General features: G+C 36.9%; 1 long non-coding RNA gene across 1 annotated transcript; it reads right to left on the bottom strand.

Annotated features, from left to right (window-relative positions):
* Positions 1 to 1,677: 1,677 nt before the first annotated feature.
* Positions 1,678 to 5,381, bottom strand: LOC111153606. The gene is made up of 3 exons (XR_002641013.1): positions 5,276 to 5,381; positions 3,283 to 3,374; positions 1,678 to 1,701 (listed from the first exon to the last, which is right to left on the bottom strand). It is a non-coding gene; the product is annotated as an uncharacterized LOC111153606 (long non-coding RNA).
* Positions 5,382 to 5,745: the final 364 nt, after the last annotated feature.

Genomic DNA, 5,745 nt, shown 5'->3' with positions numbered 1-5,745 from the left:
ATTTAGAAGAATCTGTAGAGGGCCGTCTCGGTGACTTCTTTGGTTTATTCATTTTATTTTTTAAACTGCTGGTTGGGCACTTCTAACTGTGAGTGACTCACTTCCAGTAAGCTGTAGTCTAGTTTAAACAACCGACACTTGGGGTGCCTGGGTGGCTCAGTGGGTTAAGCTTCTGCCTTCAGCTCAGGTCATGATCTCAGGGTCCTGGAATCGAGCCCCACATTGGGCTCTCTGCTCAGCAGGGAGCCTGCTTCCCCCTCTCTCTCTGCCTGCCCCTCTGCCTACTTGTGATCTCTCTCTCTCTCTCTCTGTCAAATAAATAAATAAATAATCTTTAAACAACCTACACTAAATGGAAGATTATGCAAATAATTATTGAATTACATCTATCAAGAGTATAATGAAAGAGATATAGAATCATCTATAAATAAGTATGGCAGGGAGTTTAAGAAAACTCAGAAAACTCAATGATGATAAAAATAAATTAATTAAAAACTAATTAATACCTGGAAAAGTCTACCTAACTGGTATAATAGAGTTGCTCCCTATGAGAGCCATGAAAATACATTGCTTCCCTCCAAATCAATCGCTTGTTAAATCAAATGTTTCAGGGTCGGGCTGTGCTATACTTTATCAGTAGAAAATTAAACCATGTGAATTAGAATACTAGCTAGAAACAATTCCCTTCGTTGCTTTCAATTATCTACATGCTGAGCTTTCTAAATTTGTGCTTATCCCCCCCACCCCCCAAGAAATTTGCCTCCTTTTGTCTTGTCTTAATTTATTTTACATCTGCAATATCAAAGTTTCCAGGGGTAAGACTTGAAGTTAGTTAGAATGATTTATTGTCTTGTGTACCAGGAAAGAAAGCAGATGTGTTTTTATCAGCTTTGCCATTGTGTGATTTTTAACAACACGTTTGCCTGGGCAGTCCTCCCTCTCCTTCAGAATGAGACTCTGTTAAGCCTCATTCTCCCAGTTCAGCATTCTTAGAAGGCTACTTGTTGTCACGGTGAGGATTCTCATGGATATTTGATTCCTTCTTGTGACATGTGAAAAATATATACCAGATCATAACCATTTTCATTCCTATTTATACAATCCTTCCTAGGTTAGATCTTTAGTATACTCACCATATGTTTTCTTACCCCCCTTATTTTCTTCCAACTAAGAAGACACTGGTTTTACTGTTTTGTCTTGCTTAGTTTTTAAATAACTAAATCTAATGTTCTTTCCACTACTTCTTCCAATAGAATATTTATTCTTTAGACCTTAAGTTTATGGAGTCTTTTTAAGTCATTTTAGATTTTTCTTCCTCTCCATAATATATCTTTGGTTTGTCTGTGTTTCTCAATTTGCTTGTTTGCTACATTCATTATTTTATTAGCTGATATTTATTAGGATGGTTTGCTGAGGATTTTTTTTTTTTTTAAAGAGAGAAACCATTTTTAAACAGGGAAATGAAAGAAGGTACAGTGACTCACCATGAGACACTACTCAAGTTTCTTCTTGGCAGCTAAGAATTTTGAATGGACTTTATAAAATTGAAATACCAGCTTCGAAAACATAGACTTGGGTCTAATAATGGCCCAGTGATTGTTTTTGTTCATTCATTTATCAAATATTTGGGTCTTTGCTACATATTAGGCATCACAACAGATATTTTAGGATATACAGAATGATTCCATGCCTTCCTAGAACCTGCAATAGAATGGGAAATTAGGAATTAAGCAAAACTGTAAATCATACACCCAATTTTTGTGAATTTTAAAACTACCCAGATCAAGAATGTGGTGCTGAATTATGTCACAGGCAATTGGCAGGACTTCTCTAAAGAGATGGTGTTAATGCTGATCCCTGAAGAATATATGCTGATTACCTAGGTGATTGGAGCCTGGGAGAGTATATCAGGCAGATGATTTGGCACATTCGTGCATTATGGTGAAAGTTGAGAGGATACAAAGGATTGTGCCAAGAGATGAGACTGAAGGAGGAAGCAGAATGGGATTGCAGTAGGCATTGTAGGCCATTTGAAGTGTTTTAAATTGTCTTTCCATGGTAAGTGGGAAACAAACAAAGGATTTGTAGAGTGGAATTGATAGACATGATTTGTATTTTATAAAAGAAAGTTCCTGAAAATATTATGCAAAAGGAATTTAAGAAACAGTGTAAATGCTGTTTTGTGTGTGTGTGTTTTTTTTAATTACTTCAGTGATAGTTTTTAGTAATAAGAAGAAAAAGAAGAGAACCTGTTCTGACAATGTAAGGGAAACATAAACAACAGAACTTGGGGTTTGATTGTGTATGGGATTAGGAAGAGAGAGGAGGTAAGAGGAATTAGAACTTTGGATTAAATGCCTGGATGGGTAATGGTGCTTTGGACTGACTAAGAGTACCCTGGAGCAAAATATATTTTGAAGGGAAGGAGATAATTATGGTCTTACTTTGAGACCTGTTAAGTTTGAGATGTTGGTGAGAAATTCTAGTGGAGATAACAAGTGATCAGTTAGGTGATATATGAATCCTGTTTGACTAGTCTGGATTTAAGACAACTAGGAAGCACAGAACATAGGGCAGTGAACACAACCATGGCTCTGTAGACAGTAAGCACACAAAAAGGTCAGGAGAAGAGAGAGTGCTGGGCATTTAACACTCACTGCTGATGAATCAATGGATGCATAAGAAGATGCTCACCTTTTGTCAGGTTTAGTTGAATCTGGCTTCCTGTGTAGGGACTGGATGTAAGTGTGGGCGCATGACTTCACGCTGGGTAATGACCAAATGCAGTCTTAGAAGGGTGCTCCAGGTTGAGGGAAATTGGAAGGGGAGATGAACCATGAGAGACTATGGACTCTGAAAAACAATCTGAGTGTTTTGAAGGGGCAGGGGGTGGGAGATTGGGGGAGCCAGGTGGTGGGTATTATGGAGGGCACGTATTGCATGGAGCATTGGCTGTGGTGCATAAACAATGAATTCTGTTACGCTGAAAAGAAATGAAAAAAAATACAATACCATTTTTTAAATGGTATCACAAATAAACCTTTTCTTTTGGAACAATTATAAATTTACAAAAAAATTGCTAAAAGAGTATAGAAAGTTTCCATATTATTAACATCCTACATTAGTCTAGCACATTTGTTGCAATTTAAAGACTAATGCTTATATATTATTTTAAATAGAATCCACACTTTATCTGGGGATTAAAAAAAAAAAAAAAAAGAAAGAAAGAAAGGTGCTCCAGGCACTTGACCTGTTCAATAACCACATGTGTGCAGTGCAAACCTGGGAGGGCTGGAGGGCCCTGTGATCCATATGACAATACTGCATCCTAGTGACTCGCCTCTGTCAGGCTAAGAGCCAGATGTGGAGAGTTCCTGAAAAAAATAGAAAAGTTGAACTCATTATTGCAAATTTTCTCCCTATGAGAAATCTTGAGAAGTTATTTAGGGGTGGGAATTAGGAATGGGAGGATGAGGAGATGTGGAGGGATAAACCAATTAACAATGGCTGATTTGGGAGAGCCTGTAATTCATCTAAGACTCTACTATAGAACCCTTCTTTGGTGGGGAGGGTAGAAAAATTGCACCACACCACATATTAAACTCTGCCACACTGTGATATAAAGGACAGGGACCAGAGACAATTAAAGAACTACGAGTTCTAGGGGTTGAAATAGGCAAAATATTTCAAGCAGTGTTGCCTCTTCTGCCTTCCCCTTAATGGTAAACCCATACTGAGGGCTTAAAAATCAAGTAGGAATTAATTTCAATAAGATAGTATTTCTTCAATACTTACTTGTTATTTCTACATCCTTTTCTTTTACTTTCTAACATAAAGCATTAAAAAGTACTAAAGGCTGGCAGAAGAATGTTCTAAATGCCAATCAGCTTAGAATCTACTAATATTTAAAACTGATTTCTCAAAGAATAAATGAAAAACACTGCCATGAATGGATCTGCAAATCTGGAAGAGGTGCAGAAGGCCTTTAGCAGCAATGGAAGGAAGATGAGTATTAGTAAAGTTTGTAGAATTAAAAGGGTGTTAGCTCCTTGGTATGCAGATGTAGACAGTTGCATTATCTAATCATAATGATTTAATATTAATTATCAAGGAACACTGAGTGTGCGTGAAGAGAAGAAAAATAGTGATAAATTAATTGTATCCCAGATCCTTTCTCAATGTTCAATACCTTGATGGGTACCTGCACACAAAAGCATTTGCATGTGTGATTTTTATGATTTCCAATATACTGGTGTCATCTTTTATGTAAACTAGACTACAGTGTTTTGTATCATAGAACTATTATTTGAACTATTTGGATGTGTAAGAGAAATAGAACCAAATATACACCATGAGGATTTAATCTTAATCTTAACTCATTCTACCATTCCACATTTGCTTATTGAATGCTTACTATCAGCCATGGTCTGGCCCTCTCCAAGGGTTCAGGATGTCACCATGAACAAAACAGAGTTCTGCTCTCAATGGCCTTACATTCTTATGAGGAGAAATTGGTAATAAATAAACAAGTAAATGTATAGAGTATATCAGTGATGTTAAAGGCTATGAAAGAATATAAAGTAGGGAAGGTGATGGAGACTGCTCATCAGGGTGGGATGTGTGATTTTGTATGGTCTTCAGATCACATTTGAGCAGAGGATTAATTAAGGCAGAGAGGGGGACTTGTCAGAACGGGGGTGGGGAGATAATTTTAGGGAGAAGGAACAGCAGGAGCAAAGGATATAAGGCAGAAACACATTTTATCTTTTCAAGAAGAGCAAGGAAAACTTCCTTTCATATTCAAGGTGTCCTTGGATAATTTTTGCTTTCTTAAAACTGATCTGCTTTTTAAAGCAAACTTTCTTAGGGATCAAAAACCAAATTATTTAAGTAAGGCTATAGATAATTTTAATATAAGTAGACTTGATAGATTGAAGCTATAATGCTAGTTTTTATATAGGTAAGTATGTGAGAGAGTGTTTCTTTTTCAAATTACGGAAATTCTGTTTATGGTAGTCAGTAAAATTAAATATTGAATATTGAATATTGCTTCAACATTCAGTAATCATCATGAAATAAAATGTGTCTCTATTTCTGTGGTTCTCTTTAAAGTGATTTATTTTCAGGGCAATCCTCTGCAAAATGAAACATATTCTTTCGTCCATGCAACTGCAGAACAATGAAGTTCCATGCACCTTCAGTGCAGTTTGTGTCTTTATTTTTCAGTTCTCAGAAGCCTGCAAAATATACTGGGGCTATGGAATGGGGAACTTACTCTGTATCCAAAACTAGGCTTGGAACTGGGGATTTCCCTCACAGCAGTAGCTTGGTACCTGGTAAGGGTTTTAAAATTTCATCAGCCCCAATTCTTAAAGCATAGTTGCCTTCCCCTGGTTGCTCCATCATATGAAAAGAAGTAACAACTTTCTCTTCCTGTTAGTCTAGCTGCTTAAAAATACATTCCAGCAAGGAGGGAGGGAGATTACAAGCAACAGGACATATGAGACTTGCCAAGGGGGCCAGCATTTCCTGGCTCACAATTGCAGGAAAAGCTTTGCTCCATTATCAACGGGACCTGGATGCTTTGATAGGCAATTGTTTTAAAAGCTAAACAACATTTGCAGTCGAAATATTGTGTGTGTTATACAAGGCTTGTGTGGAGGAAATATAGCACCAGATGGATCAGACAATAGTCTTGTCTGATGTTTTGTTCTTTTACTGGTAATAAAATAAAAACTCAAAAAA

This window comes from Enhydra lutris, unplaced genomic scaffold (assembly GCF_002288905.1).
Source record: "Enhydra lutris kenyoni isolate GAN:26980312 unplaced genomic scaffold, ASM228890v2 scaffoldscaffold3, whole genome shotgun sequence".
In the NCBI taxonomy this organism is placed as follows: Eukaryota; Metazoa; Chordata; class Mammalia; order Carnivora; family Mustelidae; genus Enhydra; species Enhydra lutris.
The sequence above is the reverse complement of the archived record's forward strand: the minus strand, read 5'-3'. Positions and strand labels throughout refer to the sequence as shown.